The 18,102-nt window shown below is 39.0% G+C and overlaps 1 protein-coding gene across 2 annotated transcripts in view; it reads left to right on the top strand.

The window, feature by feature from the left end:
- DPYD (dihydropyrimidine dehydrogenase) overlaps positions 1 to 18,102 on the top strand; it is a 922,996-nt gene that overhangs the window by 874,058 nt on the left and 30,836 nt on the right. The window lies entirely within an intron of this gene.

Genomic DNA, 18,102 nt, shown 5'->3' on the forward strand with positions numbered 1-18,102 from the left:
CTTTCTGTTGAATTCAAAATATTGGATTAGAGTATGGATGTCTTACTAATATGTGTGTGTATATATGTGTGTGTGTGTGTGTGTGTGTGTGTGTGTGTAAGCACATACCTATTTAATTACATTTTGTTCTTGTTGTTCAGTGGCTAAGTCATGTCTGACTCTTTGTGACCCTATGGGTTGTAGCACACCAGGCTCCCCTGTCCTCCACTATCTAAGTTTGCTCAAATTCATGTCCATTGTGTTGGTGATGCTATCTAACCATCTCATCCTCTGCTGCCCCTGCTCCTTTTGCCTTCAATCTTTCCCAGAACCAGGGTCTTTTCCAATGCATTGGCTCTTCACATCAGGTGGCCAAAGTATTAGAGCTTCAGCTTCAGCATCAGTCCTTCCAATGAATATTCAGGGTTGATTTCCTAAAATGACTTTGACTGGTACATCCCAAAACCACTATTAAGAAAACAAACATAAAATGTACATGCTGAAATTTCTTCCTGGCTTAATAAGATAAGGGGGAAAGTTATTGGGCTTCTGCAAATTTATAACATCGTCTTTAAAAATATCCAATGACCTACATTTATGGAAAGAAAAAACAGTCAACTCCAAATGTAACTGTTATCTTGCCTGGTATTTATTAATAGACAGATGGCTGTTATCTTTGTTAAAATGCTCTGAGTTGACAGAATTTCATTTACATAAATGGGTAGAAAGTCCTTTTCTTACTTGTCCAACAAACTGGAGACAAAGTGCCTGCCAGTGTTTTAATTTCTTTTTCATGTTCTGGTTAGAGAGTGAGGAGAATGCCTTCACTCCACAGTGTCATGAATATGATAATCTATGGAAATCACGGAAAGCAGGTACTTAAGTTAAGCATATACTGTACTATGAGAATCCCTGATGAATTCAAGTCTCTTCTGTTTGGAGAAGATGTTGTTGCCTGTGAAGTGACAGACTGCCAGATGTTCATGGAGTAGCATGGTAATGGGCTCAGATCTGAGGCTCTTCCCTACCCCCACAGATGACAGCATTTACTTTAGGCTACAGAATGGGCTTGTCTTCATTCTTTAAGCACTAGTGTTTATATTTACTTCTCAACCATCAAATCTTCATTTCCTTAATTTTACTTACTTAAATATGCAGAGCTTAAAGTTGTATAACTATGTGAGCAATTCTTACTCTATAGAATGTATGCAGTCTAAATGTGAAATAATCTTCCATAATGTAAAACATGCTTAATCCATTGACTTCCCTTGTAAACACTGGGGAAAAAAGTTTATTGGAAGGAGGGAAATGTTAATTCTAGGGTAATATAAGCACATAGCAAAATATGCTAAAGCACATGTAAGATAGTAATAGTAAAAACTGTAACACCCTGCTGGGATTTCTATAAAAATAATGATGTTGAAGATAAGAGCTAGTATTTATTAAGTGCCTAATATGTACAAAGCTCTGACTTTGTTTTATATACCAAGTATAAATTATATAATCCTTACTACCACCCTATGAAAAATCACTCCCATATTATGAATTAGGCAACAGAGACATGAAGGTTAAACAAAATTTGCCTAGGTCAAAAACCTAGTAAATAATGGAACCAGGATTGGAAGCCAAGTTCAAGTCAAGGACTGCACTGTTTATCCTAAATATACTATATACTGCTACCCAATACCTTCATTCTCTAAGAATATTCAATGAGTCAGCCAGAGTTCAAGGTCCTTGGGAAACATCAATGAACAAAATTGATAAACAGCTTAACCTGGTAGTCTATACCTTCTAGAGAAGATAGAGAAAAAACACTAATTAATTATTAATTATAGGATTATTATTAAAAGTGAGATATGCAGAGTGTGATTTGGAGGGTCTACTTTAAGTATAAGGCTATAGGAATTTATAAGACTTGAGAAAAGCAAGAAGACCAGTATGGCAGCAATATAGCGAATTAAGAAAACAAAACAGAACTGAAGAAGTAGTCAGGGACCAGATATATCTGCAGTTATTGTGAAGCTTCTATATTTTATTTTAAGGACACTGAGAAATCATTGGAGAATTTTAAGCAGAGGGGTGACCTGTTCTCATTTCTGTTGGAGACAATTGCTCTGGTTGCTATGTGGAGAATACATTATAGCAAGTCAAAAAAGAAAGGAGGCAGATGAGTTAGGAGGCTACTGCTCTGTTCCCTGTGAGAGACAGTGAAACCCAGACTAGTGCCTTATCAGTGAAGACAGTGAGAAGCGGAGAATTTGGGGATGTCTGTTGAGGGTGGAGCCTAGGTATTTTGCTGAAGGAATAATCTAAGCAGGATGGTAAGGGAAAGAAAGAACCTAGAATAACCCTAGGTTTTCCACTTGAGCAAATGGGTGAGCAGTCACTCCATTATCTGAGATGGAGAAGATTAGAAAGAAATCTATTTGGAGTGAAATAGTAAGGAATCTACTTAAGATACGTTAATTTTGAGATTGCTTCCCAACATTTAATTAAGTATGTTAATTTAGGTGCTGGACTTACGAGTCTGAAGCCCAGTATAAAGAACAGTATCGGAGCTATAAATTTGAAAGCCACAGCTGAAATGATATTTAAGGCCATGAGACAAGATTAAATCACTTAGAAAGAGTATGTTGATAGAGGGGGGGAAAGAGTGTCTAGGACTGAGTCTTGGATATTCTAACTTACAGGTTTCATAAAGAAAAGTTTAACCAGCAAAAGGGGTACAGAAGTGATGTGGGAGGAAAAGAAGGGTAGTATTTTAAGAAAGAAGGAGGGGTTTTTCCTAGGTGAATATTACTGAAAGATAAAGTAAAATGAAGGGCTTCCCTATTGACTCAGAAGGTAAAGAATCTGCCCACCTGCAGTGCAGTAGACAAAGGAGACATGGGTTCAATCCCTGGGTTGGGAAGATCCCCCAGCGGAGGAAATGGCAACCTACTCCAGTATTCTAAGTCACAAAGAGTCAGACATTACTGAGTGACAAAGCACACAAAGTAAAATGAGCACAAAAGCATGGCCATGTAATTTGCAATATAAAGGTGCTTTATGACCTCATTACCAAAGCATTTCCTTAGTTTGGAAAAGAGGACAGATTCCTGAAAGGATTATCAGTTCAGTTCAGTAGCTCAATCGTGTCTGTCCGTGTCCGACTCTTTGCGACCCCATGAACTGCAGCACGTCAGGCCTCCCTGTCCATCACCAACTTCCGGACTTTACTCAGACTCATCTCCATTGTGTCAGTGATGCCATCCAACCATCTCATCCTCTGCTGTCCCCTTCTCCTCCCACCTTCAATCTTTCCCGGCATCAGGGTCTTTTTCAAATGAGTCAGCATCATGTGGCCGAAGTATTGGAGTTTCAGCTTCAACATCAGTCCTTCCAATGAAGACCCAGGACTGATCTCCTTTAGGATTGAATGGTTGGATCTCCTTGCAGTCCAAGGAACTTTCTCAAGAGTCTTATCCAACACCACAGTTCAAAAACATCAATTCTTCAGCACTCAGCTTTCTTTATAGTCCGACTCTCACATCCATACATGACTACTGGTAAAACCATAGCTTTGACTAGTTGGACCTTGGTTGGTAAAATAATGTTTCTGCTTTTTTTTTTTTAATTTTTATTTTATTTTATTTTTTAACTTTACAATATTGTATTGGTTTTGCCATATATCAAAATGAATCCGCCACAGGTATATATGTGTTCCCCATCCTGAACCCTCCTCCCTCCTCCCTCCCCATACCATCCCTCTGGGTCATTCCAGTGCACCAGCCCCAAGCATCCAGTATCGTGTTTTGAACCTGGACTGGCAACTCGTTTCATTGATGATATTATACATGTTTCAATGCCATTCTCCCAAATCATCCCACCCTCTCCCTCTCCCACAGAGTCCAAAAGACTGTTCTATACATCAGTGTCTCTTTTGCTATCTTGTATACAGGGTTATTGTTACCATCTTTCTAAATTCCATATATATGCATTAGTATACTGTACTGGTGTTTTTCTTTCTGGCTTACTTCACTCTGTATAATAGGCTCCAGTTTCATCCACCTCATTAGAACTGATTCAAATGTATTCTTTTTAATGGCTGAGTAATACTCCATTGTGTATATGTACCACTGCTTTCTTATCCATTCATCTGCTGATGGACATCTAGGTTGCTTCCATGTCCTGGCTATTATAAACAGTGCTGCGATGAACATTGGGGTACACGTGTCTCTTTCCCTTCTGGTTTCCTCAGTATGTATGCCCAGCAGTGGGATTGCTGGATCATAAGGCAGTTCTGTTTCCAGTTTTTTAAGGAATCTCCACACTGTTCTCCATAGTGGCTGTACTAGTTTGCATTCCCACCAACAGTGTAAGAGAGTTCCCTTTTCTCCACACCCTCTCCAGCATTTATTGCTTGTAGACTTTCAGATCACAGCCATTCTGACTGGCATGAAATGGTATCTCATAGTGGTTTTGATTTGCATTTCTCTGATAATGAGTGATGTTGAGCATCTTTTCATGTGTTTGTTAGCCATCTGTATGTCTTCTTTGGAGAAATGTCTATTTAGTTCTTTGGCCCATTTTTTGATTGGGTCATTTATTTTTCTGGAATTGAGCTGCAGGAGTTGCTTGTATATTTTTGAGATTAGTTCTTTGTCAGCTGCTTCATTTGCTATTATTTTTTCCCATTCTGAAGGCTGTCTTTTCACCTTGCTTATAGTTTCCTTTGTTGTGCAGAAGTTTTTAAGTTTAATAAGGTCCCATTTGTTTATTTTTGCTTTTATTTCCAATATTCTGGGAGGTGGGTCATAGAGGATCCTGCTGTGATGTATGTTGGAGAGTGTTTTGCCTATGTTCTCCTCTAGGAGTTTTATAGTTTCTGGTCTTAAGTTTAGATCTTTAATCCATTTTGAGTTTATTTTTGTGTATGGTGTTAGAAGGTGTTCTAGTTTCATTCTTTGACAAGTGGTTGACCAGTTTTCCCAGCACCTCTTTAATCCATTGTATATTCTTGCCACCTTTGTCAAAGATAATGTGTCCATAGGTGCGTGGATTTATCTCTGGGCTTTCTATTTTGTTCCATTGATCTATATTTCTGTCTTTGTGCCAGTACTGTACTATCTTGATGACTGTGGCTTTGTAGTAGAGCCTGAAGTCAGGCAGGTTGATTCTTCCAGTTCCATTCTTCTTTCTCAAGATTGCTTTGGCTATTCGAGGTTTTATGTATTTCCATACAAATTATGAAATTATTTGTTCTAGCTCTGTGAAGAATACCGTTGGTAGCTTGATAGGGATTGCATTGAATCTATAAATTGCTTTGGGTAGTATACTCATTTTCACTATATTGATTCTTCCAATCCAATTCTTCCAATTCTTCCAAGGAACATGGTATATTTCCTTCCAAAGAGCAAGGGTCTTTTAATTTCATGGCTGCAGTCACCATCTGCAGTGGTTTTGGAGCCCAAGAAAATGAAAGTCTCTCACTGTTTCCTTTGTTTCCCCATCTATTTGCATGAAGTTATGGGACTAGATGCCATGATCTTAGTGTTTTGAGTGTTGAGCTTTAAGCCAACTTTTTCACTCTCCTTTTTCACTTTCGTCAAGAGGCTCTTCAGTTCTCTTCGCTTTCTGCCATAAGGGTGGTGTCGTCTGCATATCTGAGGTTATTGATATTTCTCCCAGCAATCTTGATTCCAGCTGGGGGCTTCATCCAGCCTGGCAATTCTCATGATGAACTCTGTATATAAGTTAAATAAGCAGGGTGACAGTATACAGCCTTGATGTACTCCTTTCCGTATTTGGAACCAGTCTGTTGTTCCATGTCTGGTTCTAATTGTTGCTTCTTCAGCTGTATACAGGTTTCTCAGGAGGCAGGTAAAGTGGTCTGGTATTCCCATCTCTTGAAGAATTTTCCACACTTTGGTGTAATCTACACAGTCAAAGGCTTTGGTGCAATCAATAAAGCATATTGTGTGTTAATAGAAATAATATTTTTAAAAATGAGATTGAATCACGGATGAGCATAGATGAAAATTACAGAAGCAAATTCCTTCAGATCATCAGGTGTATATGAGAGATAGAGCCCTCGATGAATTGTTGGAAAGAACCAGTGTGCTTCCCATCTTAATAGAAGAAATGATGAAGGATGATAGTACAAATGAGGTAGATTTATAAGATTCAAGATAGAAAAATTGTTTCAAATATTTTAACCAATAATATAATGATTTTTAACTAAGACTATCAACTAACAATTAGGAGTGGCAATTTAGATTTGAGAAGAAAGAAGGAGGTATAAAAATGTTCTTTTGTAATGAGAAAGCCCCAGGTTGACAGTGGTAACATGCCAAGGCTTATTGGACAGGACTGAGTGCCCAGCTGGGGACAAGGAGCAGTTATATTCTGTATCCATATATAGTTTTCAAGTGTAAACATAAAATAACTGAGTATTTGGGTTAAATACAGGCAAAGATTTTGCTTGGTGAGTGCAACAAAGGGTTAGAAGTTGTTGTCTGATAGGATTAGACCTTAAACAAATGATTACATAAATATATATCAATAAAATTGTGATAAATGTTGTATGTATTTATAGTATTATTTATTTATGTTTAATCCTATTACATGAAAAACTACTACAAACTACTAAAACTGCCAAAAACCTTGCAGTAGTTTTAGGTGAAATGGCAGCCAAAAAGCTTGGGAAGAACATGATCAGTCAGTGTAGAAGGCAATGGGGTTAAGCTTGGTGTTGGGAGACCAAGGTCTGAGTTTGCTCTGCTGCCTACTGTTATGTGGCCTTAGGCGTTAAGTGTTTGCCACATCAGTGGGCTTCAAGTTTCATCAGTATTATAATAATTATGTTATGATAGAAATTGAGATAATACACAAAAACAATTTCTAAAACTTTAAGATCTATAACCATGTTATTTGGTACTAATTCTTCTTGGGACATGTGATATTCAACAACTGGTTGATGTCTGGTGAAGCTCAGATAATTACGTAACTAATAGCTGATTTCTTTGCTGTCTTCATTTTGTGGTATTAGTCAATGCCAAGTATTAGGCTCATCTTTAGGCCCAAGGGCTGGGGTTGGGGATAAAAAGAACCACAGCATGGACAACACAACCATTTGGCTTTTGTGAAGGCCACAGAATCAACTGGATTGTACCTTCAGGGATATTTGACCTAATGTGATAATTGCCTAGGTTCACAGTTGTTTTAAGTAAATTTTCAATAAAATAATGATTTTTTTTATAACTATGATTTATAAAATATTTTGTTGTTTGATATTTTTATAAAGAATATGTCAGGCGAGTGTATGCTCCTCGGTTTTGGCCTCATCACAACAAAGATTTGGAGTGACGGACATTAAAGCCCCCTAGGCGTGTCACAGCTCTCAGGTCCTGGATGGACCGTGTTATAGCTCTCAGGTCTCAACGGACTGTGTTATAGCTCTTAGACAAATCAGTGTTACAGCTCAGTGTTACAGCTCTATTTTATTTAGAAGATAGCAGGAAAATCCATCTTCAAGGCGTGAGAGCATGTCGATCCAAAGACGTGGAGAGAAGAGTGCCCCAGCATGCGGGAGACAGAGAGAGAGAGAGAGAGCCCTTTGGCTCTTCTTTTTATATGTTTTTTTCTTCCCCCGGGCCTGCCCTATGTAAATTGGGCTTAGTCAGGAGTGCTATTCTACCTGAAGTCCTCACTTCGGTCCTCGGACCTTCCTCTGACCTTGCTCTGTTCTATTTTCGCGGGCTTTTCTCTTCCTTGTCTTTTCAGTTCAGTTCAGTCACTCAGTCGTGTCTGACTCTTTGCGACCCCATGAATCGCAGCACGCCAGGCCTCCCTGTCCATTCGCCACCGCCATTTTGGACTCCTTTGCCCTATTTTAACTACCTAACAAAGAGAATGAAATAGTGGGTCATTACTATTTTCTTATTAAAAACTTAAAGCAGAGAACCTGGAAAATACACTGAAATTATTTGTATTGAACTCTAAGCATACAATACCTTATTACTTATTCAGCTATAGGATGTTTTCACAATTCAAAGTAAATGTTATTACCAGGGATTGGTTTATGCAATACTATGGAAATATCATCTGGTCATTAAGTGTTAGATCAATCCCACTCTTGCCAAACATTATGCATAGAGGGAATCTTTTTGAATATTTTGTGCAAAAGTGTTCAGGCTAGATCATGTGTTGTCATCATTAAGCTGTGACCACTTAAGGTTAGCTGAAATTACTTGTCAGTATAGTTTTCTGTCAATTTTAATCCTTCATTCATTCATCAGATACTTAATTATTGCCAACTAGATGCAAAGAATTAAGAGGAATGATGAAGAATCAACAGATTCTCAAAATGTTTATGATCTATACAGAAAAAAAAGAAAATGCACAAATAATGGTATTATAGTTTAGAAGGTGATGTGTGTGGAAGAGACAGGGGAAGATCCAAATCTGTGGGACAATGACTGCCTTCAGCAGTGACCCAGGTCTGGATGCAAGTCTGATGTTACAGATGGACATTAGCTAGTGTATTCGAACCTGCATGGAAAAGCTGTTGTTTATAGAGCCCTTTGCCACACATGTAAAAGATTCTTTCCCCCTGTTAAATACTTCCTACCAGCATGGTAATTAATTATGTTAGAAAATTCTTTTCCTTTCAACTAAAAACTTGCACTTACTTTCATTTTCTCTCCAATATAAATTTCCTGCTTAACATAGAAACCCTAAAAATTGACTTTCAAAATGATCATTTTTTTCAATATATCCTGAAATGTAACCACAAATAGGATTTTTGATTGGATCAACATGTAATACTTTATATCTTGTGCCACACTTTGAGGTAAGAAGGTTTTTAAAGCCGTCATCCAGGTGTTTCCATGTAGGAAAATATTAGGTATTGTAGTATATAAATCTGAAAAAGATTGATTAATCTTCTAATGTGGCTCCAAATATAGCCTGAAACCTGAGTGCCTTTTTTCATGTTTATAGCAGTCCCATTTTCTTCATCACTCCACTTTTATGTTTTCCTTTACTTCTATCCCATTGTATGAAATAATTTTTATTCCATTTTCCCTCATTGGTTTTTGCCCTTGACATTCTGTGCAATATTTTGCCATGAAAGCAGTGGCATTTTGAAGGTGGATTTCAAAACATATTATTGCATCCAAGTCCTCCTAAAGCACTGGAAGAACTATCGTTCAGGAAGTCTTTCTTCATATGTAGTTTTTTGTGACATTTTTAAAACGCAGCATACTCACTTCATCTTTATATTGTTTGCTATATTGACTGTAAATCATATTTATACTCAATATATTAAAATAACACGAGTTCTAGGCTGCTTTATACTTTATAAAACAGTAAAAGCTCTATTTTAATAATCTGTTAGTGCCTTCCTATTTCAAACAATTGTGAAGAGTGAGGAGGCAAGAGTGATCATTATTATTTTTTTTTTACATAGATAACAACTGAGGCTCACAGAGGGCAAGTGACTTGTCTTAGAGACTCAGTGTCTCAGTCTCTGCATCCAAGATGAGTGACCATTCTGTATATTGCACTGTTTAGTGTTATAGAAGGGTCTATTTTGGGGGGGGGCTTCCCAAGTGGTGTAGCAGTAAAGAATCCGCCTGCCAATGCAGGAGAAACAAGAGACACAGGTTCAATCCCTAGGTCAGGAAGATCTCCTGGAGAAGGAAATGGCAACCTACTGCAGTGTTCTTGCCTGGAAAATTCCGTGGGCAGAGAAGCCTGGCAGGCTTACAGCCCACGGGGTTACAAAGAGTTAGACACAACTGAGCACACATACACACACACTATTACTTTCTTTTAACAGCCTAAAACTTCCAATATACACAAATGCAATCACAAGTGTATCTACATTTTATTCTTACTTACTTGGCAGGTTCATGCCCAGTAATAATGCCAGTCACTTATATCTACCTCTAAATGTGCATGGTTGATTTTGTAGACAGTGTGTCTCAGGTGACTTTGTAAGTAAACATCAAACTTTGTAAAGGTAATTACAGTGTAGTGTTTGTTGTGATCTGTAGGAATTTCCCAATTTATACAGATTATTTATAGCTTTCTTTGTAAAAACTGTTTTATTTCTGCTAATTATCCATACAGATTTTATTACTTAATGGATAGATAACAATGCTATATGTGGTTGTACCGATGAAGCCTAAAGCAGTGTAAGAACTCATCCAGCCTCAGGAGTTTGGTAAATATTAGCTACACTATCCATATTTTTACTACTTAAATAGATTCAGAATGTTCTATCATTAAGTAAGAGGGAAAGAGTTATGTAAGTTATGACTCAATCCAGCATTTCCTCCACAGACTATGTGTTGTTACCTGGGCATAAACCCTGAGGATTTCTAACTGAATTTGAAAACAAAGCAAAATGTGACAGTGTAAGGAATATTATATATCATCTGGTCCAACCTCCTCATTTTATAGATGAGAAAACCGAGAAAGTCACAGCACTGTGAGAGGTCACAAAAAGAGCTGGTAGCAAGGTTACTGTTGGAGCCACATCTCCTAACTCTCAAGAAAGTACTGTTTGCAATATATCACATTGTCTCCCCGCAAAAGATGCCTCCCATGGGGTGCTGCATCTTGAGAATGAAGCATATTAAATTCATATTTGGCTAATCATTTTCTCAGCAGCTCTATGGTATTTCATTAACTACTGCATGTAACACTCTGGCCTTTCACCTGTATTAACTTGGGCTCATTAAACTTGAGGCCAGTAATAAACAGGACTAAACTAATACAGATATTTTGCATGGCATGTGTTCAGCATTCTTTTGAGGCATTTTTCTCTTCACAGTTTGTGGAATGAGAAAAATAAGAAGCATAGATTTCAAGGAATGGAATATGTGTGTGGTATTCGTCCTTACATCAATCAAAAATGGAGTAAATAGTCATTTAATAAGCTTTGTAAGGACTACAGAGGTATGAGTGACAGCACAGTGCAGAGTCTAGCATCTGGCAGACTGGGAAGTGAATCCTGGATCTGTTTTTGATTAATAAGTAAGAACTGGAGCAAGTTATTCAGCCTTTCCAAGCCTCAGTTTTCTCAACTGTAAGTGGGGACAAGAACAATACCCACCTTATGGGTTTTCAGTGAAGAAGAGTTGATGTACTCCTGCACTTTGCAAAGGGCTTGTTGTGAGGGATGCTGGATACATATGTTGATTTTGAGGAAGGTAACGATGATGGTACAATTGCTTCCTGGATAGAACTTACAGTCACCTCTCACTAGAGCTATTGTTGAGGAAGCTGATTTTCCCATGTCTTCTCCCTCTAGTTCATCACCAGTACAAAGCACAAGCAGGAGCTCTCCAGTGTGCAAGGAAAGAAAACGGAATCCTATTTTGTCCCTCCCAGATTCCCTACCCACATTGTTTTATGTTCATTTTCCTGAAGATGTAACTCTTCTGTAGCTTACAACCTGTGCAGTCACCCGTTAACACAGTTCCCACACGATTTTGAAAACACCTGAGACTCTGATTGCGCGGGGGACGGTGAGAGAGGAGAGGTCATTTGCAGGGAGATGAGCAGTAAAGAGGTGAAAGCAGAAGTTTGTCAGAGAGAAGTTCTGTGTCGGAAAGAATGAAAGCGAGGTGGTTTCAGGCAGCAGCCATTGTCAGAGTAGGGGCGCACCAGTTGGTGAGTTGTGAGGGCGTGAAGACTTATGTGAATTCTTGGGGTTGGTTTGTGTAGTCATTATTGGGCCTCTATTTTTCAGAGTATACAATATTTAAAAGATATTTTCCTGTGTATAAAAATTCATTTTTTGGATTGATTTTGCTCTTCATTTCCTTTTTTCGTCCTTGCCTCTTTCCTTTACTCCCTCACTCCATTCTGCTCTTCTTTCTTTCATGTTTTTTTTCTTTTTCTTTCTATTTAAATTTTTTTCACAGTGCTCTGAAATCCAATATACTTCTTGAACTCAGTATCTCCAACATTCTGGATCATTCTCCTCTTTCTACCACAAGCATTCTCCCAACAATTCATCCTTCTGTCTGCCACCACAGAGACCTGATTACATAAAAGTATATCAGGGTACATGTTTCCCTACACCCTGAAGAATAAAAATTCAAACCACTTTGCCCTAAATTCAGAGCCCTCCACAGATTTCCCGGCTTCACTTGCTACTATTCTTCAGGTATTTACTATGTTTAGGTTGTCTAAGAATGAGTTCATCCTGTAGTTTCTTAACTTTCCATCCCTTTACTCAACGATTCCTTTCTCTTTTTTCCCCTTTTCTAGCACCACATGCTATTTCTCCTTTTTATAATCTTTCTTCACAGTTTGAATTCCTCCTTTACTAGAAAGTCTTTAATCTCTTGCGTGCCCACTACGTGCATGCTCAGTTTCTCAGTTATTTCCGACTCTTTTGTGACCCCATGGACTTAGACCTCCTCTGTCCATGGGGTTCTCCAGGCGAGAATGCTGGAGTGGGTTGCCATTTCCTAGCTCCAGGGGATCTTCCTAACTCACAGATCGACCCCATGTCTTCTGCGTCTCCTGCATCAGCAGGCAGATTCTTTACCACTGCACTGCCTGGGAAGCTCTTAGTTGAAATAAATTGCTCATTAGACCAGGATTACGTCAAACTGTGCACCTCTTCCTCTGCATATCTCTCCTCCTTATAATTATCTACACAACCCAGATGTCAGCTGAGATCACCCAATCCCATCCTCTGGATATTGCTACAAACTTCCTAGAGGTTGTGCTCTCTACATCACTTTTGGCGATAAATTCTTACTCCCACTGATTTCTGAATCTCCCTCACATCTCACCTCTCATTAGTCTATTCTTGAGGCCAACCTCAAGAATTCTCTAATCCAACCATGAAACTCAATCCTGTTTTCCTGACTTTCTTCCAGATTTCTCTCCAGGGAAGGTAAGTGGGTAGGAGATGTTATTAAAGTTTTAGGGGTCATAGAGGAGGATTTGGGCTGCAGCAATAGAAACAGCTTAAAGTTGAATATTAGCTCTTCCTCGTTATGAAAGTCCTCCAGCCATCACACCACCAGGTTCTGCTCCCTCTCTCTCTGTCTCTCTTTTCCTTCTCTTAATGATCTTTCCTCTTCTCTCCTTTCTTCCCCCTCTGCTTCAGAGTCTTCTGCATTTCTCATGCATAGTGGTTTGGACATCTCTTTGGTTTTATTTCTTTTCAATCACTACATCAGGACTTAATCTCCTGAACTCCAAGCTAAAGATATTGCTTTAAAAGTTATCACTTTAAGCAATAAGTTTGTTTCTTTAGAGGAATCTGCTATACATCATTTAAATAATATGTCAATATAAAACAGTAATGATCTTACCTGAGTTCCATCGAATATGAGTCAGTCTTCCTCACAGGCCATAAGCTGCTTTTGGAAAGAACCACCTCCTTGTTGTGTTTGTGGCTCCAGCACCTGCACAGTCTTTGGCAAAAAGCAAGTCTTTCCTCCTTCACCCTTTTCTGGCATTCCATTCATGTTAGATTTTCTTCTCTTGATTGACATTCTTCTTAACATACATCCCAGTGTCATCACTTCACAACAAAACATGCTCTGCTTGCCCTTCACTGAAGAAGCTCCACACTCTCTTATATCTTATTAAACACAGGGCAGAGGGTCAGCAGCCTCCTGGCCCCCCAGCGCTGCTTCCAAAGTGTTACTCTCTTCCCCCTGGTATTTCGTTTACTTGGAAGATTTTCTTTCCCTTTCCTAACCCTCACATCTCTGTCTTCACTACTCGCCAATCAACTTTCACTCTATCCTTCAGAACTTAGCTCTAATGTCATTTCCTCTAGAAAAGTTTCACCCTCTCAGCCTGGGTTAGGTCCACATTGTCATTGCTCATCTGACATCTGAGGTCACCTCTGCCACAGCCTTTGTCTTGGCGTACTGCTGTTGTTATTAACTACAGGTTCTTTAAGATGACACATTGGTTTTTTTATATATAAAGTAGGTGTCTTGCACTGTTTTTTTTTAATTTATGAATCACAGATGTTGTGTAATATATAATATTTAATTTTAAAAGAACCTATTTCTGTAAGTTAATTTCTTTCTGAAAGTAATTGTTTGGGATTGTCTGATATTTCCAACAACCAGCAGGATTTTTAACTTACATTCAAGATATTCATGCATGCATTCATTCGGTAATTTTTCAAGTTTTGAAAAACTTATTGAGAAAAAAAAAAAAAAACAACTAAGCAACAAGCCAAAAACAAGGGGGAAGAAAATACATTGAGTAGCTACATCAAAAACTAACCAGGACCTCAAGTGGGGAAGATGAAGTCAGAGGCCTGTAATGATACGACAGTGGCATAAATGCAAGGATAGAAGTGTCCAGAGTGCTTTGCAACACTTCGAGGGGCTCTTAATACTGGGGAGAGTGGGGAGTCAGTAGAGGACATTATTAAGATCCTGTGAATACTGAACTGAGACAAAACACCAAATGGACATGTCCCAGGTTAAAAACACAGGGTGGGCTCATTCCTAACATGAGCAAACATGGTCATACAGAGCATGGTACACAGTGCAATGTAAGCAGTTAAGGCTTGTGGGAATAAATTGGCAGGGATGAACTTTACAAATGTTATTCCATTTAATGCTTATACCAACATCGTGAGTTAGATATTATCATTCTCATTTCATTGATAAGGAAAATTAGTAGCAGAATGGTTAGGTAATTGGCACATAGTCACATAACTAATGGGTGTAAAACTGTGATTTTAATGCAAATTTGACTTGTAAATCAGTATCCTAACCACTATGCAAATGTTGCCTTTCTGCTTTCACTATGAAGCATGAGTTATCATTGCTTTTGACTGCCATAGACGTCAAATTTTTGATCATAAGTTGTCCACTTAAATTTATCAGGTTAAACTAAGAGTTACATTTCATTGATATCATATATTTTGCAATGTCCAGCCCCAGTGTCCCAATTTGTACCACGGGGCACCATATAGTATTATGATAATGTAATGTACAGATGGTCCTCTCTGTTTCTTCTTGTTTTCCACTGTCCAAATTTGATAATACTATGAAATATTGCTTGGTATTATATCAGTGATTAAGTATTACAAGCTATTCATGGGGAAAATCCAAGTTTCTAAATGTAAGCCACATTAAAGCAGATTATGGAACAAAATTCAGAATCAAACATAAGCAATTAATTGCTGTCATAATTGAAGGAAGGGAAGAAGAAAAATTAGTGTATTCAGACAGAACAGAACAGACCTCTCATTTCTGTTTCCCATACTTTCTTACATCACACTGAGCATGTAGTGATTTAATTAGGGTGTGTTAGGCAATGGCATCCCACTCCAGTTCTCTTGCCTGGAAAATCCCATGGATGGAGGAGCCTGGAAGGCTGCAGTCCATGGGGTCGCTGAGGGTCGGACACGACTGAACAACTTCACTTTCACTTTTCACTTGCATGTGTTGGAGAAGGAAATGGCAACACACTCCAGTGTTCTTGCCTGGAGAATCCCAAGGACGGGGCATCCTGGTGGGCTGCCGTCTATGGGGTTGCACAGAGTCGGACACGACTGAAGTGACTCAGCAGCAGCAGCAGGAACACACTAAGAGAACCCAGGCTCCCAACCATTGTGCTCCTACATTTTTATTTTAGGTATCCAAAAGTACTCATTGCCTTACTGAATTTTGTTAAAGATTAAATCTTGGAAAGTTTATTCTCTTCACTTTGTGTTGATCATTGATTGAGATTAAATAGTTTTCCAAGGATCTTCGTACACAATGCCTTTAGATAACAACAAAACTAGATATGCTTGATATATTATTCAGTATGACACTAGCCCTAATGAATGACAAGAGATACTTATAAAATTACTAGCAATGATAATTATACACATTACATATAGAAATTACTCAACCTTTAATGTAGCAAGGGACACTTCCTTGTGCAGAATAGGCATTTGATATTGTGTATGTTGACTAATGGTCATCTGAGTTAAATTCACCCATTCCAGTCCATTTCAGTTCGCTGATTCCTAGAATGTCGACATTCACTCTTGCCATCTCTTGTTTGACCACTTCCAACTTGCCTTGATTCATGGACCTGACATTCCAGGTTCCTATGCAATATTGCTCTTTACAGCATCGGACCTTGCTTTTATCACCAGTCACATCCACAGCTGGGTATTCTTTTTGCTTTTGCTCCATCCCTTCATTCTTTCTGGAGTTATTTCTCCACTGATCTCCAGTGGCATATTGGGAACGTACTGACCTGGGGAGTTTCTCTTTCAGTATCCTATCATCTTGCCTTTTCATACTGTTCATGGGGTTCTCAAGTCAAGAATACTGAAGTGGTTTGCCATTCCCTTCTCCAGTGGACCACATTCTGTCAGATCTCTCCACCGTGACCCTCCCATTTGAGTTGCCCCACGGGCATGGCTTAGTTTCATTGAGTTAGACAAGGCTGTGGTCCTAGTGTAATGAGATTGACTAGTTTTCTGTGAGTATGGTTTCAGTGTGTTTGCCCTCTGATGCCCTCTTGCAACGCCTACCATCTTACTTGGGTTTCTCTTACCTTGGACGTGGGTTATCTCTTCACGGCTGCTCCAGCAAAGCACAGCCATTACTCCTTACCGTGGATGAGGGGTATCTCCTCACCGCCACCCTTCCTGACCTTCAACGTGGGATAGCTCCTCTAGGCCCTCCTGCACCCATGCAGCCACGGCTCCTTGGACGTGGGGTTGGTCCTCCTGGCCACCACCCCTGGCCTCGGGCATGGGGTTGAATTTAACTCAGATGACCATTATATCTACTACTGCGGGCAGGAATCCCTCAGAAGAAATGGAGTAGCCATTATGGTCAACAAAAGAGTCCGAAATGCAGTACTTGGATGCAATCTCAAAAATGACAGAATGATCTCTGTTCATTTCCAAGGCAAACCATTCAATACCACAGTAATCCAAATCTATGCCCCAACCAGTAACGCTGAAGAAGCTGAAATTGAACAGTTCTATGAAGACTACAAGACCTTTTATTTATTTATTTATTTTATTTTTAAACTTTACATAATTGTATTAGTTTTGCCAAATAACAAAATGAATCCATCACAGGTATACATGTGTTCCCCATCCTGAACCCTCCTCCATCATCCCTCCCCATACCATCCCTCTGGGTCGTCCCAGTGCACTAGCCCCAAGCATCCAGTATCATGCCCAAAAAAGATGTCCTTTTCATTATACGGGATTGGAATGCAAAAGTAGGAAGTCAAGAAACACCTGGAGTAACAGGCAAATTTGGCCTTGGAATATGGAATGAAGCAGGGCAAAGACTAACTAACAGAGTTTTGCCAAGAAAATGCACTGGTCATCACAAACACCCTCTTCCAACAACACAGGAGAAGACTCTATACATGGACATCACCAGATGGTCAACACCGAAATCAGATTGATTATGTTCTTTGCGGCCAAAGATGGAGAAGCTCTATACAGTCAGCAAAAACAAGACCAGGAGCTGACTGTGGCTCAGACCATGAACTCCTTATTGCTAAATTCAGAATTAAATTGAAGAAAGTAGGGAAAACCACTAGACCATTCAGGTATGACCTAAATCAAATCCCTTATGATTATAAAGTGGAAGTGAGAAATAGATTTAAGGGCCTAGATCTGATAGACAGAGTGCCTGATGAACTATGGAATGAGGTTCATGACATTGTACAGGAGACAGGGATCAAGACCATCCCCATGGAAAAGAAATGCAAAAAAGCAAAATGGCTGTCTGGGGAGGCCTTACAAATAGCTGTGAAAAGAAGAGAAGTGAAAAGCAAAGGAGAAAAGGAAAGATATAAACATCTGAATGCAGAATTCCAAAGAATAGCAAGAAGAGATAACAAAGCCTTCTTCAGCGATCAATGCAAAGAAATAGAGGAAAACAACAGAATGGGAAAGACTAGAGATCTCTTCAAGAAAATTAGAGATACCAAAGGAACGTTTCATGCAAAGATGGACTCGATAAAGGACAGAAATGGTATGGACCTAAAGAAGCAGAAGATATTAAGAAGAGATGGCAAGAATACACAGACGAACTGTACAAAAAAGATCTTCACGACCCAGATAATCATGATGGTGTGATCACTGATCTAGAGCCAGACATTCTG

This window comes from Bos indicus, chromosome 3, assembly GCF_029378745.1.
Source record: "Bos indicus isolate NIAB-ARS_2022 breed Sahiwal x Tharparkar chromosome 3, NIAB-ARS_B.indTharparkar_mat_pri_1.0, whole genome shotgun sequence".
In the NCBI taxonomy this organism is placed as follows: domain Eukaryota; kingdom Metazoa; phylum Chordata; class Mammalia; order Artiodactyla; family Bovidae; genus Bos; species Bos indicus.